This window comes from Odontesthes bonariensis, chromosome 11, assembly GCF_027942865.1.
Source record: "Odontesthes bonariensis isolate fOdoBon6 chromosome 11, fOdoBon6.hap1, whole genome shotgun sequence".
Lineage (NCBI taxonomy): Eukaryota > Metazoa > Chordata > Actinopteri > Atheriniformes > Atherinopsidae > Odontesthes > Odontesthes bonariensis.
This window is the reverse complement of record NC_134516.1, coordinates 29,416,625-29,438,360: the sequence shown is the minus strand read 5'-3', so window position 1 is coordinate 29,438,360 and position 21,736 is coordinate 29,416,625. Positions and strand designations below refer to the sequence as shown.

General features: G+C 48.7%; 49 non-coding genes across 49 annotated transcripts; 25 read left to right on the top strand and 24 right to left on the bottom strand.

Annotated features, from left to right (window-relative positions):
• The first annotated feature begins 159 nt into the window (after nucleotides 1–159).
• Nucleotides 160–278, top strand: LOC142392001 (5S ribosomal RNA). Its single transcript, XR_012770675.1, has one exon. It is a non-coding gene; the product is annotated as a 5S ribosomal RNA (ribosomal RNA).
• Nucleotides 279–576: 298 nt separating this feature from the next.
• Nucleotides 577–695, bottom strand: LOC142393148 (5S ribosomal RNA). Its single transcript, XR_012771767.1, has one exon. It is a non-coding gene; the product is annotated as a 5S ribosomal RNA (ribosomal RNA).
• A 354-nt stretch (nucleotides 696–1,049) lies between these two features.
• On the top strand, nucleotides 1,050–1,168 carry LOC142392162 (5S ribosomal RNA). Its single transcript, XR_012770829.1, has one exon. It is a non-coding gene; the product is annotated as a 5S ribosomal RNA (ribosomal RNA).
• Nucleotides 1,169–1,466: 298 nt separating this feature from the next.
• On the bottom strand, nucleotides 1,467–1,585 carry LOC142393242 (5S ribosomal RNA). The gene has a single exon (XR_012771856.1). It is a non-coding gene; the product is annotated as a 5S ribosomal RNA (ribosomal RNA).
• Nucleotides 1,586–1,939: 354 nt separating this feature from the next.
• On the top strand, nucleotides 1,940–2,058 carry LOC142392000 (5S ribosomal RNA). The gene has a single exon (XR_012770674.1). It is a non-coding gene; the product is annotated as a 5S ribosomal RNA (ribosomal RNA).
• A 298-nt stretch (nucleotides 2,059–2,356) lies between these two features.
• Nucleotides 2,357–2,475, bottom strand: LOC142393241 (5S ribosomal RNA). The gene has a single exon (XR_012771855.1). It is a non-coding gene; the product is annotated as a 5S ribosomal RNA (ribosomal RNA).
• A 358-nt stretch (nucleotides 2,476–2,833) lies between these two features.
• Nucleotides 2,834–2,952, top strand: LOC142391999 (5S ribosomal RNA). Its single transcript, XR_012770673.1, has one exon. It is a non-coding gene; the product is annotated as a 5S ribosomal RNA (ribosomal RNA).
• A 298-nt stretch (nucleotides 2,953–3,250) lies between these two features.
• Nucleotides 3,251–3,369, bottom strand: LOC142392916 (5S ribosomal RNA). The gene has a single exon (XR_012771545.1). It is a non-coding gene; the product is annotated as a 5S ribosomal RNA (ribosomal RNA).
• Nucleotides 3,370–3,727: 358 nt separating this feature from the next.
• Nucleotides 3,728–3,846, top strand: LOC142393008 (5S ribosomal RNA). The gene has a single exon (XR_012771633.1). It is a non-coding gene; the product is annotated as a 5S ribosomal RNA (ribosomal RNA).
• Nucleotides 3,847–4,144: 298 nt separating this feature from the next.
• LOC142393503 (5S ribosomal RNA) lies at nucleotides 4,145–4,263 on the bottom strand. The gene has a single exon (XR_012772102.1). It is a non-coding gene; the product is annotated as a 5S ribosomal RNA (ribosomal RNA).
• A 354-nt stretch (nucleotides 4,264–4,617) lies between these two features.
• LOC142392161 (5S ribosomal RNA) lies at nucleotides 4,618–4,736 on the top strand. Its single transcript, XR_012770828.1, has one exon. It is a non-coding gene; the product is annotated as a 5S ribosomal RNA (ribosomal RNA).
• A 298-nt stretch (nucleotides 4,737–5,034) lies between these two features.
• LOC142392915 (5S ribosomal RNA) lies at nucleotides 5,035–5,153 on the bottom strand. Its single transcript, XR_012771544.1, has one exon. It is a non-coding gene; the product is annotated as a 5S ribosomal RNA (ribosomal RNA).
• A 358-nt stretch (nucleotides 5,154–5,511) lies between these two features.
• On the top strand, nucleotides 5,512–5,630 carry LOC142392571 (5S ribosomal RNA). The gene has a single exon (XR_012771216.1). It is a non-coding gene; the product is annotated as a 5S ribosomal RNA (ribosomal RNA).
• Nucleotides 5,631–5,928: 298 nt separating this feature from the next.
• LOC142392913 (5S ribosomal RNA) lies at nucleotides 5,929–6,047 on the bottom strand. The gene has a single exon (XR_012771543.1). It is a non-coding gene; the product is annotated as a 5S ribosomal RNA (ribosomal RNA).
• Nucleotides 6,048–6,401: 354 nt separating this feature from the next.
• Nucleotides 6,402–6,520, top strand: LOC142391998 (5S ribosomal RNA). The gene has a single exon (XR_012770672.1). It is a non-coding gene; the product is annotated as a 5S ribosomal RNA (ribosomal RNA).
• Nucleotides 6,521–6,818: 298 nt separating this feature from the next.
• LOC142393438 (5S ribosomal RNA) lies at nucleotides 6,819–6,937 on the bottom strand. Its single transcript, XR_012772043.1, has one exon. It is a non-coding gene; the product is annotated as a 5S ribosomal RNA (ribosomal RNA).
• A 358-nt stretch (nucleotides 6,938–7,295) lies between these two features.
• LOC142391996 (5S ribosomal RNA) lies at nucleotides 7,296–7,414 on the top strand. The gene has a single exon (XR_012770670.1). It is a non-coding gene; the product is annotated as a 5S ribosomal RNA (ribosomal RNA).
• A 298-nt stretch (nucleotides 7,415–7,712) lies between these two features.
• On the bottom strand, nucleotides 7,713–7,831 carry LOC142392912 (5S ribosomal RNA). Its single transcript, XR_012771542.1, has one exon. It is a non-coding gene; the product is annotated as a 5S ribosomal RNA (ribosomal RNA).
• A 358-nt stretch (nucleotides 7,832–8,189) lies between these two features.
• On the top strand, nucleotides 8,190–8,308 carry LOC142391995 (5S ribosomal RNA). Its single transcript, XR_012770669.1, has one exon. It is a non-coding gene; the product is annotated as a 5S ribosomal RNA (ribosomal RNA).
• A 298-nt stretch (nucleotides 8,309–8,606) lies between these two features.
• On the bottom strand, nucleotides 8,607–8,725 carry LOC142393240 (5S ribosomal RNA). The gene has a single exon (XR_012771854.1). It is a non-coding gene; the product is annotated as a 5S ribosomal RNA (ribosomal RNA).
• A 358-nt stretch (nucleotides 8,726–9,083) lies between these two features.
• LOC142392159 (5S ribosomal RNA) lies at nucleotides 9,084–9,202 on the top strand. The gene has a single exon (XR_012770826.1). It is a non-coding gene; the product is annotated as a 5S ribosomal RNA (ribosomal RNA).
• A 298-nt stretch (nucleotides 9,203–9,500) lies between these two features.
• On the bottom strand, nucleotides 9,501–9,619 carry LOC142393419 (5S ribosomal RNA). The gene has a single exon (XR_012772024.1). It is a non-coding gene; the product is annotated as a 5S ribosomal RNA (ribosomal RNA).
• Nucleotides 9,620–9,977: 358 nt separating this feature from the next.
• On the top strand, nucleotides 9,978–10,096 carry LOC142391994 (5S ribosomal RNA). The gene has a single exon (XR_012770668.1). It is a non-coding gene; the product is annotated as a 5S ribosomal RNA (ribosomal RNA).
• A 298-nt stretch (nucleotides 10,097–10,394) lies between these two features.
• LOC142392911 (5S ribosomal RNA) lies at nucleotides 10,395–10,513 on the bottom strand. Its single transcript, XR_012771541.1, has one exon. It is a non-coding gene; the product is annotated as a 5S ribosomal RNA (ribosomal RNA).
• A 358-nt stretch (nucleotides 10,514–10,871) lies between these two features.
• On the top strand, nucleotides 10,872–10,990 carry LOC142391993 (5S ribosomal RNA). Its single transcript, XR_012770667.1, has one exon. It is a non-coding gene; the product is annotated as a 5S ribosomal RNA (ribosomal RNA).
• Nucleotides 10,991–11,288: 298 nt separating this feature from the next.
• LOC142393449 (5S ribosomal RNA) lies at nucleotides 11,289–11,407 on the bottom strand. The gene has a single exon (XR_012772054.1). It is a non-coding gene; the product is annotated as a 5S ribosomal RNA (ribosomal RNA).
• A 358-nt stretch (nucleotides 11,408–11,765) lies between these two features.
• Nucleotides 11,766–11,884, top strand: LOC142391992 (5S ribosomal RNA). Its single transcript, XR_012770666.1, has one exon. It is a non-coding gene; the product is annotated as a 5S ribosomal RNA (ribosomal RNA).
• A 298-nt stretch (nucleotides 11,885–12,182) lies between these two features.
• On the bottom strand, nucleotides 12,183–12,301 carry LOC142392910 (5S ribosomal RNA). The gene has a single exon (XR_012771540.1). It is a non-coding gene; the product is annotated as a 5S ribosomal RNA (ribosomal RNA).
• A 358-nt stretch (nucleotides 12,302–12,659) lies between these two features.
• LOC142393160 (5S ribosomal RNA) lies at nucleotides 12,660–12,778 on the top strand. The gene has a single exon (XR_012771779.1). It is a non-coding gene; the product is annotated as a 5S ribosomal RNA (ribosomal RNA).
• A 298-nt stretch (nucleotides 12,779–13,076) lies between these two features.
• Nucleotides 13,077–13,195, bottom strand: LOC142392909 (5S ribosomal RNA). The gene has a single exon (XR_012771539.1). It is a non-coding gene; the product is annotated as a 5S ribosomal RNA (ribosomal RNA).
• A 358-nt stretch (nucleotides 13,196–13,553) lies between these two features.
• On the top strand, nucleotides 13,554–13,672 carry LOC142391991 (5S ribosomal RNA). The gene has a single exon (XR_012770665.1). It is a non-coding gene; the product is annotated as a 5S ribosomal RNA (ribosomal RNA).
• Nucleotides 13,673–13,970: 298 nt separating this feature from the next.
• On the bottom strand, nucleotides 13,971–14,089 carry LOC142393437 (5S ribosomal RNA). The gene has a single exon (XR_012772042.1). It is a non-coding gene; the product is annotated as a 5S ribosomal RNA (ribosomal RNA).
• Nucleotides 14,090–14,447: 358 nt separating this feature from the next.
• On the top strand, nucleotides 14,448–14,566 carry LOC142391990 (5S ribosomal RNA). The gene has a single exon (XR_012770664.1). It is a non-coding gene; the product is annotated as a 5S ribosomal RNA (ribosomal RNA).
• A 298-nt stretch (nucleotides 14,567–14,864) lies between these two features.
• On the bottom strand, nucleotides 14,865–14,983 carry LOC142393418 (5S ribosomal RNA). The gene has a single exon (XR_012772023.1). It is a non-coding gene; the product is annotated as a 5S ribosomal RNA (ribosomal RNA).
• A 358-nt stretch (nucleotides 14,984–15,341) lies between these two features.
• Nucleotides 15,342–15,460, top strand: LOC142391988 (5S ribosomal RNA). The gene has a single exon (XR_012770663.1). It is a non-coding gene; the product is annotated as a 5S ribosomal RNA (ribosomal RNA).
• A 298-nt stretch (nucleotides 15,461–15,758) lies between these two features.
• Nucleotides 15,759–15,877, bottom strand: LOC142392908 (5S ribosomal RNA). Its single transcript, XR_012771538.1, has one exon. It is a non-coding gene; the product is annotated as a 5S ribosomal RNA (ribosomal RNA).
• A 358-nt stretch (nucleotides 15,878–16,235) lies between these two features.
• LOC142391987 (5S ribosomal RNA) lies at nucleotides 16,236–16,354 on the top strand. The gene has a single exon (XR_012770662.1). It is a non-coding gene; the product is annotated as a 5S ribosomal RNA (ribosomal RNA).
• Nucleotides 16,355–16,652: 298 nt separating this feature from the next.
• On the bottom strand, nucleotides 16,653–16,771 carry LOC142393448 (5S ribosomal RNA). The gene has a single exon (XR_012772053.1). It is a non-coding gene; the product is annotated as a 5S ribosomal RNA (ribosomal RNA).
• A 358-nt stretch (nucleotides 16,772–17,129) lies between these two features.
• On the top strand, nucleotides 17,130–17,248 carry LOC142391986 (5S ribosomal RNA). Its single transcript, XR_012770661.1, has one exon. It is a non-coding gene; the product is annotated as a 5S ribosomal RNA (ribosomal RNA).
• Nucleotides 17,249–17,546: 298 nt separating this feature from the next.
• LOC142392906 (5S ribosomal RNA) lies at nucleotides 17,547–17,665 on the bottom strand. The gene has a single exon (XR_012771536.1). It is a non-coding gene; the product is annotated as a 5S ribosomal RNA (ribosomal RNA).
• Nucleotides 17,666–18,023: 358 nt separating this feature from the next.
• LOC142393159 (5S ribosomal RNA) lies at nucleotides 18,024–18,142 on the top strand. Its single transcript, XR_012771778.1, has one exon. It is a non-coding gene; the product is annotated as a 5S ribosomal RNA (ribosomal RNA).
• A 298-nt stretch (nucleotides 18,143–18,440) lies between these two features.
• Nucleotides 18,441–18,559, bottom strand: LOC142392905 (5S ribosomal RNA). Its single transcript, XR_012771535.1, has one exon. It is a non-coding gene; the product is annotated as a 5S ribosomal RNA (ribosomal RNA).
• Nucleotides 18,560–18,917: 358 nt separating this feature from the next.
• On the top strand, nucleotides 18,918–19,036 carry LOC142391984 (5S ribosomal RNA). The gene has a single exon (XR_012770659.1). It is a non-coding gene; the product is annotated as a 5S ribosomal RNA (ribosomal RNA).
• Nucleotides 19,037–19,334: 298 nt separating this feature from the next.
• Nucleotides 19,335–19,453, bottom strand: LOC142393436 (5S ribosomal RNA). Its single transcript, XR_012772041.1, has one exon. It is a non-coding gene; the product is annotated as a 5S ribosomal RNA (ribosomal RNA).
• A 358-nt stretch (nucleotides 19,454–19,811) lies between these two features.
• Nucleotides 19,812–19,930, top strand: LOC142391983 (5S ribosomal RNA). Its single transcript, XR_012770658.1, has one exon. It is a non-coding gene; the product is annotated as a 5S ribosomal RNA (ribosomal RNA).
• Nucleotides 19,931–20,228: 298 nt separating this feature from the next.
• Nucleotides 20,229–20,347, bottom strand: LOC142392904 (5S ribosomal RNA). The gene has a single exon (XR_012771534.1). It is a non-coding gene; the product is annotated as a 5S ribosomal RNA (ribosomal RNA).
• Nucleotides 20,348–20,705: 358 nt separating this feature from the next.
• LOC142391982 (5S ribosomal RNA) lies at nucleotides 20,706–20,824 on the top strand. The gene has a single exon (XR_012770657.1). It is a non-coding gene; the product is annotated as a 5S ribosomal RNA (ribosomal RNA).
• Nucleotides 20,825–21,122: 298 nt separating this feature from the next.
• LOC142393239 (5S ribosomal RNA) lies at nucleotides 21,123–21,241 on the bottom strand. The gene has a single exon (XR_012771853.1). It is a non-coding gene; the product is annotated as a 5S ribosomal RNA (ribosomal RNA).
• Nucleotides 21,242–21,599: 358 nt separating this feature from the next.
• LOC142392158 (5S ribosomal RNA) lies at nucleotides 21,600–21,718 on the top strand. Its single transcript, XR_012770825.1, has one exon. It is a non-coding gene; the product is annotated as a 5S ribosomal RNA (ribosomal RNA).
• Nucleotides 21,719–21,736: the final 18 nt, after the last annotated feature.

Below are 21,736 nucleotides of genomic sequence, written 5' to 3'. Positions count from 1 at the left end.
AGTTATCTGAGAGTCCCATTTTCAGCTGCAGAGAACAATCACATCAGGGAAGTCAACGTGCAGGCTCAACAGCAGCCTCTCAAGCCAGCTCTCTGGTAAAAATAGGGGAAACGTATGGTTCCAGCACCTATATAACATATATTTGTCACAGGGACTGTGGCTTACGGCCACACCGCCCTGAACACGCCCGATCTCGTCCGATCTCGGAAGCCAAGCAGGGTCGGGCCTGGTTAGTACTTGGATGGGAGACCGCTTGGGAATACCAGGTGCTGTAAGCTTTTTTCTCTTCTCTCTGCGGCCTGGATGTAACATCTGACCATCACCGTGTGCCACACAGACACCAGGAAGTTAACCAGCTTGGGCTGCTGCTGATTGGTTGGCAGACACCTCTGTTTCTGTTTGGCTCTCAGTCTCCATGTTGCTGATCCTGGATCTGCTGAGATGTCCCAGGCCATTGTTGGCTTTGATCCTCATACATTTAACTTTGTCCTCAGAAAGGACAAGTTCCAAAAAGTCAAACAGGGACTAGTTTTGCATTTGACGTAGCCAAACTGAATGCGCCTGGAGAAGCCAAAAGGCTTACAGCACCTGGTATTCCCAGGCGGTCTCCCATCCAAGTACTAACCAGACCCAACTCTGCTTGGCTTCTGAGATCTGACGAGATCAGGCGTGTTCAGGGTGGTGTGGCCGTAAGCCAGCAATGGAATCACAAACCAGCTCTTTATAGATTCTGAAACAGAATCTGTTATTGTATTCCGACTTGTAAAATAGAACTATACTGTTTAGAGAAGACGCAGTTTATGAGCATGTCGTGGGATCGAGCTTCCCTGGTTTCTCTACATGACAACGGACACAAAACTACACACAGGGAACAGAGGAGCTTGACAGACAGTTATCTGAGAGTCCCATTTTCAGCTGCAGAGAACAATCACATCAGGGAAGTCAACGTGCAGGCTCAACAGCAGCCTCTCAAGCCAGCTCTCTGGTAAAAATAGGGGAAACGTATGGTTCCAGCACCTATATAACATATATTTGTCACAGGGACTGTGGCTTATGGCCACACCGCCCTGAACACGCCCGATCTCGTCCGATCTCGGAAGCCAAGCAGGGTCGGGCCTGGTTAGTACTTGGATGGGAGACCGCTTGGGAATACCAGGTGCTGTAAGCTTTTTTCTCTTCTCTCTGCGGCCTGCATGTAACATCTGACCATCACCGTGTGCCACACAGACACCAGGAAGTTAACCAGCTTGGGCTGCTGCTGATTGGTTGGCAGACACCTCTGTTTCTGTTTGGCTCTCAGTCTCCATGTTGCTGATCCTGGATCTGCTGAGATGTCCCAGGCCATTGTTGGCTTTGATCCTCATACATTTAACTTTGTCCTCAGAAAGGACAAGTTCCAAAAAGTCAAACAGGGACTAGTTTTGCATTTGACGTAGCCAAACTGCATGCGCCTGGAGAAGCCAAAAGGCTTACAGCACCTGGTATTCCCAGGCGGTCTCCCATCCAAGTACTAACCAGACCCGACTCTGCTTGGCTTCTGAGATCTGACGAGATCAGGCGTGTTCAGGGTGGTGTGGCCGTAAGCCAGCAATGGAATCACAAACCAGCTCTTTATAGATTCTGAAACAGAATCTGTTATTGTATTCCGACTTGTAAAATAGAACTATACTGTTTAGAGAAGACGCAGTTTATGAGCATGTCGTGGGATCGAGCTTCCCTGGTTTCTCTATATGACAACGGACACAAAACTACACACAGGGAACAGAGGAGCTTGACAGACAGTTATCTGAGAGTCCCATTTTCAGCTGCAGAGAACAATCACATCAGGGAAGTCAACGTGCAGGCTCAACAGCAGCCTCTCAAGCCAGCTCTCTGGTAAAAATAGGGGAAACGTATGGTTCCAGCACCTATATAACATATATTTGTCACAGGGACTGTGGCTTACGGCCACACCGCCCTGAACACGCCCGATCTCGTCCGATCTCGGAAGCCAAGCAGGGTCGGGCCTGGTTAGTACTTGGATGGGAGACCGCTTGGGAATACCAGGTGCTGTAAGCTTTTTTCTCTTCTCTCTGCGGCCTGCATGTAACATCTGACCATCACCGTGTGCCACACAGACACCAGGAAGTTAACCAGCTTGGGCTGCTGCTGATTGGTTGGCAGACACCTCTTTTTCTGTTTGGCTCTCAGTCTCCATGTTGCTGATCCTGGATCTGCTGAGATGTCCCAGGCCATTGTTGGCTTTGATCCTCATACATTTAACTTTGTCCTCAGAAAGGACAAGTTCCAAAAAGTCAAACAGGGACTAGTTTTGCATTTGACGTAGCCAAACTGAATGCGCCTGGAGAAGCCAAAAGGCTTACAGCACCTGGTATTCCCAGGCGGTCTCCCATCCAAGTACTAACCAGACCCGACTCTGCTTGGCTTCTGAGATCTGACGAGATCAGGCGTGTTCAGGGTGGTGTGGCCGTAAGCCAGCAATGGAATCACAAACCAGCTCTTTATAGATTCTGAAACAGAATCTGTTATTGTATTCCGACTTGTAAAATAGAACTATACTGTTTAGAGAAGACGCAGTTTATGAGCATGTCGTGGGATCGAGCTTCCCTGGTTTCTCTATATGACAACGGACACAAAACTACACACAGGGAACAGAGGCTTTTGACAGACACTAAGTTATCTGAGAGTCCCATTTTCAGCTGCAGAGAACAATCACATCAGGGAAGTCAACGTGCAGGCTCAACAGCAGCCTCTCAAGCCAGCTCTCTGGTAAAAATAGGGGAAACGTATGGTTCCAGCACCTATATAACATATATTTGTCACAGGGACTGTGGCTTACGGCCACACCGCCCTGAACACGCCCGATCTCGTCCGATCTCGGAAGCCAAGCAGGGTCGGGCCTGGTTAGTACTTGGATGGGAGACCGCTTGGGAATACCAGGTGCTGTAAGCTTTTTTCTCTTCTCTCTGCGGCCTGCATGTAACATCTGACCATCACCGTGTGCCACACAGACACCAGGAAGTTAACCAGCTTGGGCTGCTGCTGATTGGTTGGCAGACACCTCTGTTTCTGTTTGGCTCTCAGTCTCCATGTTGCTGATCCTGGATCTGCTGAGATGTCCCAGGCCATTGTTGGCTTTGATCCTCATACATTTAACTTTGTCCTCAGAAAGGACAAGTTCCAAAAAGTCAAACAGGGACTAGTTTTGCATTTGACGTAGCCAAACTGCATGCGCCTGGAGAAGCCAAAAGGCTTACAGCACCTGGTATTCCCAGGCGGTCTCCCATCCAAGTACTAACCAGGCCCGACTCTGCTTGGCTTCTGAGATCTGACGAGATCAGGCGTGTTCAGGGTGGTGTGGCCGTAAGCCAGCAATGGAATCACAAACCAGCTCTTTATAGATTCTGAAACAGAATCTGTTATTGTATTCCGACTTGTAAAATAGAACTATACTGTTTAGAGAAGACGCAGTTTATGAGCATGTCGTGGGATTGAGCTTCCCTGGTTTCTCTATATGACAACGGACACAAAACTACACACAGGGAACAGAGGCTTTTGACAGACACTAAGTTATCTGAGAGTCCCATTTTCAGCTGCAGAGAACAATCACATCAGGGAAGTCAACGTGCAGGCTCAACAGCAGCCTCTCAAGCCAGCTCTCTGGTAAAAATAGGGGAAACGTATGGTTCCAGCACCTATATAACATATATTTGTCAGAGGGACTGTGGCTTACGGCCACACCGCACTGAACACGCCCGATCTCGTCCGATCTCGGAAGCCAAGCAGGGTCGGGCCTGGTTAGTACTTGGATGGGAGACCGCTTGGGAATACCAGGTGCTGTAAGCTTTTTTCTCTTCTCTCTGCGGCCTGGATGTAACATCTGACCATCACCGTGTGCCACACAGACACCAGGAAGTTAACCAGCTTGGGCTGCTGCTGATTGGTTGGCAGACACCTCTGTTTCTGTTTGGCTCTCAGTCTCCATGTTGCTGATCCTGGATCTGCTGAGATGTCCCAGGCCATTGTTGGCTTTGATCCTCATACATTTAACTTTGTCCTCAGAAAGGACAAGTTCCAAAAAGTCAAACAGGGACTAGTTTTGCATTTGACGTAGCCAAACTGAATGCGCCTGGAGAAGCCAAAAGGCTTACAGCACCTGGTATTCCCAGGCGGTCTCCCATCCAAGTACTAACCAGAGCCGACTCTGCTTGGCTTCTGAGATCTGACGAGATCAGGCGTGTTCAGGGTGGTGTGGCCGTAAGCCAGCAATGGAATCACAAACCAGCTCTTTATAGATTCTGAAACAGAATCTGTTATTGTATTCCGACTTGTAAAATAGAACTATACTGTTTAGAGAAGACGCAGTTTATGAGCATGTCGTGGGATTGAGCTTCCCTGGTTTCTCTATATGACAACGGACACAAAACTACACACAGGGAACAGAGGAGCTTGACAGACAGTTATCTGAGAGTCCCATTTTCAGCTGCAGAGAACAATCACATCAGGGAAGTCAACGTGCAGGCTCAACAGCAGCCTCTCAAGCCAGCTCTCTGGTAAAAATAGGGGAAACGTATGGTTCCAGCACCTATATAACATATATTTGTCACAGGGACTGTGGCTTATGGCCACACCGCCCTGAACACGCCCGATCTCGTCCGATCTCGGAAGCCAAGCAGGGTCGGGCCTGGTTAGTACTTGGATGGGAGACCGCTTGGGAATACCAGGTGCTGTAAGCTTTTTTCTCTTCTCTCTGCGGCCTGCATGTAACATCTGACCATCACCGTGTGCCACACAGACACCAGGAAGTTAACCAGCTTGGGCTGCTGCTGATTGGTTGGCAGACACCTCTGTTTCTGTTTGGCTCTCAGTCTCCATGTTGCTGATCCTGGATCTGCTGAGATGTCCCAGGCCATTGTTGGCTTTGATCCTCATACATTTAACTTTGTCCTCAGAAAGGACAAGTTCCAAAAAGTCAAACAGGGACTAGTTTTGCATTTGACGTAGCCAAACTGCATGCGCCTGGAGAAGCCAAAAGGCTTACAGCACCTGGTATTCCCAGGCGGTCTCCCATCCAAGTACTAACCAGGCCCGACTCTGCTTGGCTTCTGAGATCTGACGAGATCAGGCGTGTTCAGGGTGGTGTGGCCGTAAGCCAGCAATGGAATCACAAACCAGCTCTTTATAGATTCTGAAACAGAATCTGTTATTGTATTCCGACTTGTAAAATAGAACTATACTGTTTAGAGAAGACGCAGTTTATGAGCATGTCGTGGGATCGAGCTTCCCTGGTTTCTCTATATGACAACGGACACAAAACTACACACAGGGAACAGAGGCTTTTGACAGACACTAAGTTATCTGAGAGTCCCATTTTCAGCTGCAGAGAACAATCACATCAGGGAAGTCAACGTGCAGGCTCAACAGCAGCCTCTCAAGCCAGCTCTCTGGTAAAAATAGGGGAAACGTATGGTTCCAGCACCTATATAACATATATTTGTCAGAGGGACTGTGGCTTACGGCCACACCGCCCTGAACACGCCCGATCTCGTCCGATCTTGGAAGCCAAGCAGGGTAGGGCCTGGTTAGTACTTGGATGGGAGACCGCTTGGGAATACCAGGTGCTGTAAGCTTTTTTCTCTTCTCTCTGCGGCCTGCATGTAACATCTGACCATCACCGTGTGCCACACAGACACCAGGAAGTTAACCAGCTTGGGCTGCTGCTGATTGGTTGGCAGACACCTCTGTTTCTGTTTGGCTCTCAGTCTCCATGTTGCTGATCCTGGATCTGCTGAGATGTCCCAGGCCATTGTTGGCTTTGATCCTCATACATTTAACTTTGTCCTCAGAAAGGACAAGTTCCAAAAAGTCAAACAGGGACTAGTTTTGCATTTGACGTAGCCAAACTGAATGCGCCTGGAGAAGCCAAAAGGCTTACAGCACCTGGTATTCCCAGGCGGTCTCCCATCCAAGTACTAACCAGGCCCGACTCTGCTTGGCTTCTGAGATCTGACGAGATCAGGCGTGTTCAGGGTGGTGTGGCCGTAAGCCAGCAATGGAATAACAAACCAGCTCTTTATAGATTCTGAAACAGAATCTGTTATTGTATTCCGACTTGTAAAATAGAACTATACTGTTTAGAGAAGACGCAGTTTATGAGCATGTCGTGGGATCGAGCTTCCCTGGTTTCTCTATATGACAACGGACACAAAACTACACACAGGGAACAGAGGAGCTTGACAGACAGTTATCTGAGAGTCCCATTTTCAGCTGCAGAGAACAATCACATCAGGGAAGTCAACGTGCAGGCTCAACAGCAGCCTCTCAAGCCAGCTCTCTGGTAAAAATAGGGGAAACGTATGGTTCCAGCACCTATATAACATATATTTGTCAGAGGGACTGTGGCTTACGGCCACACCGCCCTGAACACGCCCGATCTCGTCCGATCTCGGAAGCCAAGCAGGGTCGGGCCTGGTTAGTACTTGGATGGGAGACCGCTTGGGAATACCAGGTGCTGTAAGCTTTTTTCTCTTCTCTCTGCGGCCTGCATGTAACATCTGACCATCACCGTGTGCCACACAGACACCAGGAAGTTAACCAGCTTGGGCTGCTGCTGATTGGTTGGCAGACACCTCTGTTTCTGTTTGGCTCTCAGTCTCCATGTTGCTGATCCTGGATCTGCTGAGATGTCCCAGGCCATTGTTGGCTTTGATCCTCATACATTTAACTTTGTCCTCAGAAAGGACAAGTTCCAAAAAGTCAAACAGGGACTAGTTTTGCATTTGACGTAGCCAAACTGAATGCGCCTGGAGAAGCCAAAAGGCTTACAGCACCTGGTATTCCCAGGCGGTCTCCCATCCAAGTACTAACCAGACCCGACTCTGCTTGGCTTCTGAGATCTGACGAGATCAGGCATGTTCAGGGTGGTGTGGCCGTAAGCCAGCAATGGAATCACAAACCAGCTCTTTATAGATTCTGAAACAGAATCTGTTATTGTATTCCGACTTGTAAAATAGAACTATACTGTTTAGAGAAGACGCAGTTTATGAGCATGTCGTGGGATCGAGCTTCCCTGGTTTCTCTATATGACAACGGACACAAAACTACACACAGGGAACAGAGGCTTTTGACAGACACTAAGTTATCTGAGAGTCCCATTTTCAGCTGCAGAGAACAATCACATCAGGGAAGTCAACGTGCAGGCTCAACAGCAGCCTCTCAAGCCAGCTCTCTGGTAAAAATAGGGGAAACGTATGGTTCCAGCACCTATATAACATATATTTGTCACAGGGACTGTGGCTTACGGCCACACCGCCCTGAACACGCCCGATCTCGTCCGATCTCGGAAGCCAAGCAGGGTCGGGCCTGGTTAGTACTTGGATGGGAGACCGCTTGGGAATACCAGGTGCTGTAAGCTTTTTTCTCTTCTCTCTGCGGCCTGCATGTAACATCTGACCATCACCGTGTGCCACACAGACACCAGGAAGTTAACCAGCTTGGGCTGCTGCTGATTGGTTGGCAGACACCTCTGTTTCTGTTTGGCTCTCAGTCTCCATGTTGCTGATCCTGGATCTGCTGAGATGTCCCAGGCCATTGTTGGCTTTGATCCTCATACATTTAACTTTGTCCTCAGAAAGGACAAGTTCCAAAAAGTCAAACAGGGACTAGTTTTGCATTTGACGTAGCCAAACTGCATGCACCTGGAGAAGCCAAAAGGCTTACAGCACCTGGTATTCCCAGGCGGTCTCCCATCCAAGTACTAACCAGGCCCGACTCTGCTTGGCTTCTGAGATCTGACGAGATCAGGCGTGTTCAGGGTGGTGTGGCCGTAAGCCAGCAATGGAATCACAAACCAGCTCTTTATAGATTCTGAAACAGAATCTGTTATTGTATTCCGACTTGTAAAATAGAACTATACTGTTTAGAGAAGACGCAGTTTATGAGCATGTCGTGGGATTGAGCTTCCCTGGTTTCTCTATATGACAACGGACACAAAACTACACACAGGGAACAGAGGCTTTTGACAGACACTAAGTTATCTGAGAGTCCCATTTTCAGCTGCAGAGAACAATCACATCAGGGAAGTCAACGTGCAGGCTCAACAGCAGCCTCTCAAGCCAGCTCTCTGGTAAAAATAGGGGAAACGTATGGTTCCAGCACCTATATAACATATATTTGTCACAGGGACTGTGGCTTACGGCCACACCGCCCTGAACACGCCCGATCTCGTCCGATCTCGGAAGCCAAGCAGGGTCGGGCCTGGTTAGTACTTGGATGGGAGACCGCTTGGGAATACCAGGTGCTGTAAGCTTTTTTCTCTTCTCTCTGCGGCCTGCATGTAACATCTGACCATCACCGTGTGCCACACAGACACCAGGAAGTTAACCAGCTTGGGCTGCTGCTGATTGGTTGGCAGACACCTCTGTTTCTGTTTGGCTCTCAGTCTCCATGTTGCTGATCCTGGATCTGCTGAGATGTCCCAGGCCATTGTTGGCTTTGATCCTCATACATTTAACTTTGTCCTCAGAAAGGACAAGTTCCAAAAAGTCAAACAGGGACTAGTTTTGCATTTGACGTAGCCAAACTGAATGCGCCTGGAGAAGCCAAAAGGCTTACAGCACCTGGTATTCCCAGGCGGTCTCCCATCCAAGTACTAACCAGACCCGACTCTGCTTGGCTTCTGAGATCTGACGAGATCAGGCGTGTTCAGGGTGGTGTGGCCGTAAGCCAGCAATGGGATCACAAACCAGCTCTTTATAGATTCTGAAACAGAATCTGTTATTGTATTCCGACTTGTAAAATAGAACTATACTGTTTAGAGAAGACGCAGTTTATGAGCATGTCGTGGGATCGAGCTTCCCTGGTTTCTCTATATGACAACGGACACAAAACTACACACAGGGAACAGAGGCTTTTGACAGACACTAAGTTATCTGAGAGTCCCATTTTCAGCTGCAGAGAACAATCACATCAGGGAAGTCAACGTGCAGGCTCAACAGCAGCCTCTCAAGCCAGCTCTTTGGTAAAAATAGGGGAAACGTATGGTTCCAGCACCTATATAACATATATTTGTCACAGGGACTGTGGCTTATGGCCACACCGCCCTGAACACGCCCGATCTCGTCCGATCTCGGAAGCCAAGCAGGGTCGGGCCTGGTTAGTACTTGGATGGGAGACCGCTTGGGAATACCAGGTGCTGTAAGCTTTTTTCTCTTCTCTCTGCGGCCTGCATGTAACATCTGACCATCACCGTGTGCCACACAGACACCAGGAAGTTAACCAGCTTGGGCTGCTGCTGATTGGTTGGCAGACACCTCTGTTTCTGTTTGGCTCTCAGTCTCCATGTTGCTGATCCTGGATCTGCTGAGATGTCCCAGGCCATTGTTGGCTTTGATCCTCATACATTTAACTTTGTCCTCAGAAAGGACAAGTTCCAAAAAGTCAAACAGGGACTAGTTTTGCATTTGACGTAGCCAAACTGCATGCGCCTGGAGAAGCCAAAAGGCTTACAGCACCTGGTATTCCCAGGCGGTCTCCCATCCAAGTACTAACCAGGCTCGACTCTGCTTGGCTTCTGAGATCTGACGAGATCAGGCGTGTTCAGGGTGGTGTGGCCGTAAGCCAGCAATGGAATCACAAACCAGCTCTTTATAGATTCTGAAACAGAATCTGTTATTGTATTCCGACTTGTAAAATAGAACTATACTGTTTAGAGAAGACGCAGTTTATGAGCATGTCGTGGGATCGAGCTTCCCTGGTTTCTCTATATGACAACGGACACAAAACTACACACAGGGAACAGAGGCTTTTGACAGACACTAAGTTATCTGAGAGTCCCATTTTCAGCTGCAGAGAACAATCACATCAGGGAAGTCAACGTGCAGGCTCAACAGCAGCCTCTCAAGCCAGCTCTCTGGTAAAAATAGGGGAAACGTATGGTTCCAGCACCTATATAACATATATTTGTCACAGGGATTGTGGCTTACGGCCACACCGCCCTGAACACGCCCGATCTCGTCCGATCTCGGAAGCCAAGCAGGGTCGGGCCTGGTTAGTACTTGGATGGGAGACCGCTTGGGAATACCAGGTGCTGTAAGCTTTTTTCTCTTCTCTCTGCGGCCTGCATGTAACATCTGACCATCACCGTGTGCCACACAGACACCAGGAAGTTAACCAGCTTGGGCTGCTGCTGATTGGTTGGCAGACACCTCTGTTTCTGTTTGGCTCTCAGTCTCCATGTTGCTGATCCTGGATCTGCTGAGATGTCCCAGGCCATTGTTGGCTTTGATCCTCATACATTTAACTTTGTCCTCAGAAAGGACAAGTTCCAAAAAGTCAAACAGGGACTAGTTTTGCATTTGACGTAGCCAAACTGCATGAGCCTGGAGAAGCCAAAAGGCTTACAGCACCTGGTATTCCCAGGCGGTCTCCCATCCAAGTACTAACCAGGCCCGACTCTGCTTGGCTTCTGAGATCTGACGAGATCAGGCGTGTTCAGGGTGGTGTGGCCGTAAGCCAGCAATGGAATCACAAACCAGCTCTTTATAGATTCTGAAACAGAATCTGTTATTGTATTCCGACTTGTAAAATAGAACTATACTGTTTAGAGAAGACGCAGTTTATGAGCATGTCGTGGGATTGAGCTTCCCTGGTTTCTCTATATGACAACGGACACAAAACTACACACAGGGAACAGAGGCTTTTGACAGACACTAAGTTATCTGAGAGTCCCATTTTCAGCTGCAGAGAACAATCACATCAGGGAAGTCAACGTGCAGGCTCAACAGCAGCCTCTCAAGCCAGCTCTCTGGTAAAAATAGGGGAAACGTATGGTTCCAGCACCTATATAACATATATTTGTCACAGGGACTGTGGCTTACGGCCACACCGCCCTGAACACGCCCGATCTCGTCCGATCTCGGAAGCCAAGCAGGGTCGGGCCTGGTTAGTACTTGGATGGGAGACCGCTTGGGAATACCAGGTGCTGTAAGCTTTTTTCTCTTCTCTCTGCGGCCTGCATGTAACATCTGACCATCACCGTGTGCCACACAGACACCAGGAAGTTAACCAGCTTGGGCTGCTGCTGATTGGTTGGCAGACACCTCTGTTTCTGTTTGGCTCTCAGTCTCCATGTTGCTGATCCTGGATCTGCTGAGATGTCCCAGGCCATTGTTGGCTTTGATCCTCATACATTTAACTTTGTCCTCAGAAAGGACAAGTTCCAAAAAGTCAAACAGGGACTAGTTTTGCATTTGACGTAGCCAAACTGCATGCGCCTGGAGAAGCCAAAAGGCTTACAGCACCTGGTATTCCCAGGCCGTCTCCCATCCAAGTACTAACCAGGCCCGACTCTGCTTGGCTTCTGAGATCTGACGAGATCAGGCGTGTTCAGGGTGGTGTGGCCGTAAGCCAGCAATGGAATCACAAACCAGCTCTTTATAGATTCTGAAACAGAATCTGTTATTGTATTCCGACTTGTAAAATAGAACTATACTGTTTAGAGAAGACGCAGTTTATGAGCATGTCGTGGGATTGAGCTTCCCTGGTTTCTCTATATGACAACGGACACAAAACTACACACAGGGAACAGAGGCTTTTGACAGACACTAAGTTATCTGAGAGTCCCATTTTCAGCTGCAGAGAACAATCACATCAGGGAAGTCAACGTGCAGGCTCAACAGCAGCCTCTCAAGCCAGCTCTCTGGTAAAAATAGGGGAAACGTATGGTTCCAGCACCTATATAACATATATTTGTCACAGGGACTGTGGCTTACGGCCACACCGCCCTGAACACGCCCGATCTCGTCCGATCTCGGAAGCCAAGCAGGGTCGGGCCTGGTTAGTACTTGGATGGGAGACCGCTTGGGAATACCAGGTGCTGTAAGCTTTTTTCTCTTCTCTCTGCGGCCTGCATGTAACATCTGACCATCACCGTGTGCCACACAGACACCAGGAAGTTAACCAGCTTGGGCTGCTGCTGATTGGTTGGCACACACCTCTGTTTGGTTTTGGCTCTCAGTCTCCATGTTGCTGATCCTGGATCTGCTGAGATGTCCCAGGCCATTGTTGGCTTTGATCCTCATACATTTAACTTTGTCCTCAGAAAGGACAAGTTCCAAAAAGTCAAACAGGGACTAGTTTTGCATTTGACGTAGCCAAACTGCATGCGCCTGGAGAAGCCAAAAGGCTTACAGCACCTGGTATTCCCAGGCGGTCTCCCATCCAAGTACTAACCAGGCCCGACTCTGCTTGGCTTCTGAGATCTGACGAGATCAGGCGTGTTCAGGGTGGTGTGGCCGTAAGCCAGCAATGGAATCACAAACCAGCTCTTTATAGATTCTGAAACAGAATCTGTTATTGTATTCCGACTTGTAAAATAGAACTATACTGTTTAGAGAAGACGCAGTTTATGAGCATGTCGTGGGATCGAGCTTCCCTGGTTTCTCTATATGACAACGGACACAAAACTACACACAGGGAACAGAGGCTTTTGACAGACACTAAGTTATCTGAGAGTCCCATTTTCAGCTGCAGAGAACAATCACATCAGGGAAGTCAACGTGCAGGCTCAACAGCAGCCTCTCAAGCCAGCTCTCTGGTAAAAATAGGGGAAACGTATGGTTCGAGCACCTATATAACATATATTTGTCACAGGGACTGTGGCTTACGGCCACACCGCCCTGAACACGCCCGGTCTCGTCCGATCTCGGAAGCCAAGCAGGGTCGGGCCTGGTTGGTACTTGGATGGGAGACCGCTTGGGAATACCAGGTGCTGTAAGCTTTTTTCTCTTCTCTCTGCGGCCTGCATGTAACATCTGACCATCACCGTGTGCCACACAGACACCAGGAAGTTAACCAGCTTGGGCTGCTGCTGATTGGTTGGCAGACACCTCTGTTTCTGTTTGGCTCTCAGTCTCCATGTTGCTGATCCTGGATCTGCTGAGATGTCCCAGGCCATTGTTGGCTTTGATCCTCATACATTTAACTTTGTCCTCAGAAAGGACAAGTTCCAAAAAGTCAAACAGGGACTAGTTTTGCATTTGACGTAGCCAAACTGCATGCGCCTGGAGAAGCCAAAAGGCTTACAGCACCTGGTATTCCCAGGCGGTCTCCCATCCAAGTACTAACCAGGCCCGACTCTGCTTGGCTTCTGAGATCTGACGAGATCAGGCGTGTTCAGGGTGGTGTGGCCGTAAGCCAGCAATGGAATCACAAACCAGCTCTTTATAGATTCTGAAACAGAATCTGTTATTGTATTCCGACTTGTAAAATAGAACTATACTGTTTAGAGAAGACGCAGTTTATGAGCATGTCGTGGGATTGAGCTTCCCTGGTTTCTCTATATGACAACGGACACAAAACTACACACAGGGAACAGAGGCTTTTGACAGACACTAAGTTATCTGAGAGTCCCATTTTCAGCTGCAGAGAACAATCACATCAGGGAAGTCAACGTGCAGGCTCAACAGCAGCCTCTCAAGCCAGCTCTCTGGTAAAAATAGGGGAAACGTATGGTTCCAGCACCTATATAACATATATTTGTCACAGGGACTGTGGCTTACGGCCACACCGCCCTGAACACGCCCGATCTCGTCCGATCTCGGAAGCCAAGCAGGGTCGGGCCTGGTTAGTACTTGGATGGGAGACCGCTTGGGAATACCAGGTGCTGTAAGCTTTTTTCTCTTCTCTCTGCGGCCTGCATGTAACATCTGACCATCACCGTGTGCCACACAGACACCAGGAAGTTAACCAGCTTGGGCTGCTGCTGATTGGTTGGCAGACACCTCTGTTTCTGTTTGGCTCTCAGTCTCCATGTTGCTGATCCTGGATCTGCTGAGATGTCCCAGGCCATTGTTGGCTTTGATCCTCATACATTTAACTTTGTCCTCAGAAAGGACAAGTTCCAAAAAGTCAAACAGGGACTAGTTTTGCATTTGACGTAGCCAAACTGAATGCGCCTGGAGAAGCCAAAAGGCTTACAGCACCTGGTATTCCCAGGCGGTCTCCCATCCAAGTACTAACCAGACCCGACTCTGCTTGGCTTCTGAGATCTGACGAGATCAGGCATGTTCAGGGTGGTGTGGCCGTAAGCCAGCAATGGAATCACAAACCAGCTCTTTATAGATTCTGAAACAGAATCTGTTATTGTATTCCGACTTGTAAAATAGAACTATACTGTTTAGAGAAGACGCAGTTTATGAGCATGTCGTGGGATCGAGCTTCCCTGGTTTCTCTATATGACAACGGACACAAAACTACACACAGGGAACAGAGGCTTTTGACAGACACTAAGTTATCTGAGAGTCCCATTTTCAGCTGCAGAGAACAATCACATCAGGGAAGTCAACGTGCAGGCTCAACAGCAGCCTCTCAAGCCAGCTCTCTGGTAAAAATAGGGGAAACGTATGGTTCCAGCACCTATATAACATATATTTGTCACAGGGACTGTGGCTTACGGCCACACCGCCCTGAACACGCCCGATCTCGTCCGATCTCGGAAGCCAAGCAGGGTCGGGCCTGGTTAGTACTTGGATGGGAGACCGCTTGGGAATACCAGGTGCTGTAAGCTTTTTTCTCTTCTCTCTGCGGCCTGCATGTAACATCTGACCATCACCGTGTGCCACACAGACACCAGGAAGTTAACCAGCTTGGGCTGCTGCTGATTGGTTGGCAGACACCTCTGTTTCTGTTTGGCTCTCAGTCTCCATGTTGCTGATCCTGGATCTGCTGAGATGTCCCAGGCCATTGTTGGCTTTGATCCTCATACATTTAACTTTGTCCTCAGAAAGGACAAGTTCCAAAAAGTCAAACAGGGACTAGTTTTGCATTTGACGTAGCCAAACTGCATGCGCCTGGAGAAGCCAAAAGGCTTACAGCACCTGGTATTCCCAGGCGGTCTCCCATCCAAGTACTAACCAGGCTCGACTCTGCTTGGCTTCTGAGATCTGACGAGATCAGGCGTGTTCAGGGTGGTGTGGCCGTAAGCCAGCAATGGAATCACAAACCAGCTCTTTATAGATTCTGAAACAGAATCTGTTATTGTATTCCGACTTGTAAAATAGAACTATACTGTTTAGAGAAGACGCAGTTTATGAGCATGTCGTGGGATCGAGCTTCCCTGGTTTCTCTATATGACAACGGACACAAAACTACACACAGGGAACAGAGGCTTTTGACAGACACTAAGTTATCTGAGAGTCCCATTTTCAGCTGCAGAGAACAATCACATCAGGGAAGTCAACGTGCAGGCTCAACAGCAGCCTCTCAAGCCAGCTCTCTGGTAAAAATAGGGGAAACGTATGGTTCCAGCACCTATATAACATATATTTGTCACAGGGATTGTGGCTTACGGCCACACCGCCCTGAACACGCCCGATCTCGTCCGATCTCGGAAGCCAAGCAGGGTCGGGCCTGGTTAGTACTTGGATGGGAGACCGCTTGGGAATACCAGGTGCTGTAAGCTTTTTTCTCTTCTCTCTGCGGCCTGCATGTAACATCTGACCATCACCGTGTGCCACACAGACACCAGGAAGTTAACCAGCTTGGGCTGCTGCTGATTGGTTGGCAGACACCTCTGTTTCTGTTTGGCTCTCAGTCTCCATGTTGCTGATCCTGGATCTGCTGAGATGTCCCAGGCCATTGTTGGCTTTGATCCTCATACATTTAACTTTGTCCTCAGAAAGGACAAGTTCCAAAAAGTCAAACAGGGACTAGTTTTGCATTTGACGTAGCCAAACTGCATGAGCCTGGAGAAGCCAAAAGGCTTACAGCACCTGGTATTCCCAGGCGGTCTCCCATCCAAGTACTAACCAGGCCCGACTCTGCTTGGCTTCTGAGATCTGACGAGATCAGGCGTGTTCAGGGTGGTGTGGCCGTAAGCCAGCAATGGAATCACAAACCAGCTCTTTATAGATTCTGAAACAGAATCTGTTATTGTATTCCGACTTGTAAAATAGAACTATACTGTTTAGAGAAGACGCAGTTTATGAGCATGTCGTGGGATTGAGCTTCCCTGGTTTCTCTATATGACAACGGACACAAAACTACACACAGGGAACAGAGGCTTTTGACAGACACTAAGTTATCTGAGAGTCCCATTTTCAGCTGCAGAGAACAATCACATCAGGGAAGTCAACGTGCAGGCTCAACAGCAGCCTCTCAAGCCAGCTCTCTGGTAAAAATAGGGGAAACGTATGGTTCCAGCACCTATATAACATATATTTGTCACAGGGACTGTGGCTTACGGCCACACCGCCCTGAACACGCCCGATCTCGTCCGATCTCGGAAGCCAAGCAGGGTCGGGCCTGGTTAGTACTTGGATGGGAGACCGCTTGGGAATACCAGGTGCTGTAAGCTTTTTTCTCTTCTCTCTGCGGCCTGCATGTAACATCTGACCATCACCGTGTGCCACACAGACACCAGGAAGTTAACCAGCTTGGGCTGCTGCTGATTGGTTGGCAGACACCTCTGTTTCTGTTTGGCTCTCAGTCTCCATGTTGCTGATCCTGGATCTGCTGAGATGTCCCAGGCCATTGTTGGCTTTGATCCTCATACATTTAACTTTGTCCTCAGAAAGGACAAGTTCCAAAAAGTCAAACAGGGACTAGTTTTGCATTTGACGTAGCCAAACTGCATGCGCCTGGAGAAGCCAAAAGGCTTACAGCACCTGGTATTCCCAGGCCGTCTCCCATCCAAGTACTAACCAGGCCCGACTCTGCTTGGCTTCTGAGATCTGACGAGATCAGGCGTGTTCAGGGTGGTGTGGCCGTAAGCCAGCAATGGAATCACAAACCAGCTCTTTATAGATTCTGAAACAGAATCTGTTATTGTATTCCGACTTGTAAAATAGAACTATACTGTTTAGAGAAGACGCAGTTTATGAGCATGTCGTGGGATTGAGCTTCCCTGGTTTCTCTATATGACAACGGACACAAAACTACACACAGGGAACAGAGGCTTTTGACAGACACTAAGTTATCTGAGAGTCCCATTTTCAGCTGCAGAGAACAATCACATCAGGGAAGTCAACGTGCAGGCTCAACAGCAGCCTCTCAAGCCAGCTCTCTGGTAAAAATAGGGGAAACGTATGGTTCCAGCACCTATATAACATATATTTGTCACAGGGACTGTGGCTTACGGCCACACCGCCCTGAACACGCCCGATCTCGTCCGATCTCGGAAGCCAAGCAGGGTCGGGCCTGGTTAGTACTTGGATGGGAGACCGCTTGGGAATACCAGGTGCTGTAAGCTTTTTTCTCTTCTCTCTGCGGCCTGCATGTAACATCTGACCATCACCGTGTGCCACACAGACACCAGGAAGTTAACCAGCTTGGGCTGCTGCTGATTGGTTGGCACACACCTCTGTTTGGTTTTGGCTCTCAGTCTCCATGTTGCTGATCCTGGATCTGCTGAGATGTCCCAGGCCATTGTTGGCTTTGATCCTCATACATTTAACTTTGTCCTCAGAAAGGACAAGTTCCAAAAAGTCAAACAGGGACTAGTTTTGCATTTGACGTAGCCAAACTGCATGCGCCTGGAGAAGCCAAAAGGCTTACAGCACCTGGTATTCCCAGGCGGTCTCCCATCCAAGTACTAACCAGGCCCGACTCTGCTTGGCTTCTGAGATCTGACGAGATCAGGCGTGTTCAGGGTGGTGTGGCCGTAAGCCAGCAATGGAATCACAAACCAGCTCTTTATAGATTCTGAAACAGAATCTGTTATTGTATTCCGACTTGTAAAATAGAACTATACTGTTTAGAGAAGACGCAGTTTATGAGCATGTCGTGGGATTGAGCTTCCCTGGTTTCTCTATATGACAACGGACACAAAACTACACACAGGGAACAGAGGCTTTTGACAGACACTAAGTTATCTGAGAGTCCCATTTTCAGCTGCAGAGAACAATCACATCAGGGAAGTCAACGTGCAGGCTCAACAGCAGCCTCTCAAGCCAGCTCTCTGGTAAAAATAGGGGAAACGTATGGTTCGAGCACCTATATAACATATATTTGTCACAGGGACTGTGGCTTACGGCCACACCGCCCTGAACACGCCCGGTCTCGTCCGATCTCGGAAGCCAAGCAGGGTCGGGCCTGGTTGGTACTTGGATGGGAGACCGCTTGGGAATACCAGGTGCTGTAAGCTTTTTTCTCTTCTCTCTGCGGCCTGCATGTAACATCTGACCATCACCGTGTGCCACACAGACACCAGGAAGTTAACCAGCTTGGGCTGCTGCTGATTGGTTGGCAGACACCTCTGTTTCTGTTTGGCTCTCAGTCTCCATGTTGCTGATCCTGGATCTGCTGAGATGTCCCAGGCCATTGTTGGCTTTGATCCTCATACATTTAACTTTGTCCTCAGAAAGGACAAGTTCCAAAAAGTCAAACAGGGACTAGTTTTGCATTTGACGTAGCCAAACTGCATGCGCCTGGAGAAGCCAAAAGGCTTACAGCACCTGGTATTCCCAGGCGGTCTCCCATCCAAGTACTAACCAGGCCCGACTCTGCTTGGCTTCTGAGATCTGACGAGATCAGGCGTGTTCAGGGTGGTGTGGCCGTAAGCCAGCAATGGAATCACAAACCAGCTCTTTATAGATTCTGAAACAGAATCTGTTATTGTATTCCGACTTGTAAAATAGAACTATACTGTTTAGAGAAGACGCAGTTTATGAGCATGTCGTGGGATTGAGCTTCCCTGGTTTCTCTATATGACAACGGACACAAAACTACACACAGGGAACAGAGGCTTTTGACAGACACTAAGTTATCTGAGAGTCCCATTTTCAGCTGCAGAGAACAATCACATCAGGGAAGTCAACGTGCAGGCTCAACAGCAGCCTCTCAAGCCAGCTCTCTGGTAAAAATAGGGGAAACGTATGGTTCCAGCACCTATATAACATATATTTGTCACAGGGACTGTGGCTTACGGCCACACCGCCCTGAACACGCCCGATCTCGTCCGATCTCGGAAGCCAAGCAGGGTCGGGCCTGGTTAGTACTTGGATGGGAGACCGCTTGGGAATACCAGGTGCTGTAAGCTTTTTTCTCTTCTCTCTGCGGCCTGCATGTAACATCTGACCATCACCGTGTGCCACACAGACACCAGGAAGTTAACCAGCTTGGGCTGCTGCTGATTGGTTGGCAGACACCTCTGTTTCTGTTTGGCTCTCAGTCTCCATGTTGCTGATCCTGGATCTGCTGAGATGTCCCAGGCCATTGTTGGCTTTGATCCTCATACATTTAACTTTGTCCTCAGAAAGGACAAGTTCCAAAAAGTCAAACAGGGACTAGTTTTGCATTTGACGTAGCCAAACTGAATGCGCCTGGAGAAGCCAAAAGGCTTACAGCACCTGGTATTCCCAGGCGGTCTCCCATCCAAGTACTAACCAGACCCGACTCTGCTTGGCTTCTGAGATCTGACGAGATCAGGCATGTTCAGGGTGGTGTGGCCGTAAGCCAGCAATGGAATCACAAACCAGCTCTTTATAGATTCTGAAACAGAATCTGTTATTGTATTCCGACTTGTAAAATAGAACTATACTGTTTAGAGAAGACGCAGTTTATGAGCATGTCGTGGGATCGAGCTTCCCTGGTTTCTCTATATGACAACGGACACAAAACTACACACAGGGAACAGAGGCTTTTGACAGACACTAAGTTATCTGAGAGTCCCATTTTCAGCTGCAGAGAACAATCACATCAGGGAAGTCAACGTGCAGGCTCAACAGCAGCCTCTCAAGCCAGCTCTCTGGTAAAAATAGGGGAAACGTATGGTTCCAGCACCTATATAACATATATTTGTCACAGGGACTGTGGCTTACGGCCACACCGCCCTGAACACGCCCGATCTCGTCCGATCTCGGAAGCCAAGCAGGGTCGGGCCTGGTTAGTACTTGGATGGGAGACCGCTTGGGAATACCAGGTGCTGTAAGCTTTTTTCTCTTCTCTCTGCGGCCTGCATGTAACATCTGACCATCACCGTGTGCCACACAGACACCAGGAAGTTAACCAGCTTGGGCTGCTGCTGATTGGTTGGCAGACACCTCTGTTTCTGTTTGGCTCTCAGTCTCCATGTTGCTGATCCTGGATCTGCTGAGATGTCCCAGGCCATTGTTGGCTTTGATCCTCATACATTTAACTTTGTCCTCAGAAAGGACAAGTTCCAAAAAGTCAAACAGGGACTAGTTTTGCATTTGACGTAGCCAAACTGCATGCACCTGGAGAAGCCAAAAGGCTTACAGCACCTGGTATTCCCAGGCGGTCTCCCATCCAAGTACTAACCAGGCCCGACTCTGCTTGGCTTCTGAGATCTGACGAGATCAGGCGTGTTCAGGGTGGTGTGGCCGTAAGCCAGCAATGGAATCACAAACCAGCTCTTTATAGATTCTGAAACAGAATCTGTTATTGTATTCCGACTTGTAAAATAGAACTATACTGTTTAGAGAAGACGCAGTTTATGAGCATGTCGTGGGATTGAGCTTCCCTGGTTTCTCTATATGACAACGGACACAAAACTACACACAGGGAACAGAGGCTTTTGACAGACACTAAGTTATCTGAGAGTCCCATTTTCAGCTGCAGAGAACAATCACATCAGGGAAGTCAACGTGCAGGCTCAACAGCAGCCTCTCAAGCCAGCTCTCTGGTAAAAATAGGGGAAACGTATGGTTCCAGCACCTATATAACATATATTTGTCACAGGGACTGTGGCTTACGGCCACACCGCCCTGAACACGCCCGATCTCGTCCGATCTCGGAAGCCAAGCAGGGTCGGGCCTGGTTAGTACTTGGATGGGAGACCGCTTGGGAATACCAGGTGCTGTAAGCTTTTTTCTCTTCTCTCTGCGGCCTGCATGTAACATCTGACCATCACCGTGTGCCACACAGACACCAGGAAGTTAACCAGCTTGGGCTGCTGCTGATTGGTTGGCAGACACCTCTGTTTCTGTTTGGCTCTCAGTCTCCATGTTGCTGATCCTGGATCTGCTGAGATGTCCCAGGCCATTGTTGGCTTTGATCCTCATACATTTAACTTTGTCCTCAGAAAGGACAAGTTCCAAAAAGTCAAACAGGGACTAGTTTTGCATTTGACGTAGCCAAACTGAATGCGCCTGGAGAAGCCAAAAGGCTTACAGCACCTGGTATTCCCAGGCGGTCTCCCATCCAAGTACTAACCAGACCCGACTCTGCTTGGCTTCTGAGATCTGACGAGATCAGGCGTGTTCAGGGTGGTGTGGCCGTAAGCCAGCAATGGGATCACAAACCAGCTCTTTATAGATTCTGAAACAGAATCTGTTATTGTATTCCGACTTGTAAAATAGAACTATACTGTTTAGAGAAGACGCAGTTTATGAGCATGTCGTGGGATCGAGCTTCCCTGGTTTCTCTATATGACAACGGACACAAAACTACACACAGGGAACAGAGGCTTTTGACAGACACTAAGTTATCTGAGAGTCCCATTTTCAGCTGCAGAGAACAATCACATCAGGGAAGTCAACGTGCAGGCTCAACAGCAGCCTCTCAAGCCAGCTCTTTGGTAAAAATAGGGGAAACGTATGGTTCCAGCACCTATATAACATATATTTGTCACAGGGACTGTGGCTTATGGCCACACCGCCCTGAACACGCCCGATCTCGTCCGATCTCGGAAGCCAAGCAGGGTCGGGCCTGGTTAGTACTTGGATGGGAGACCGCTTGGGAATACCAGGTGCTGTAAGCTTTTTTCTCTTCTCTCTGC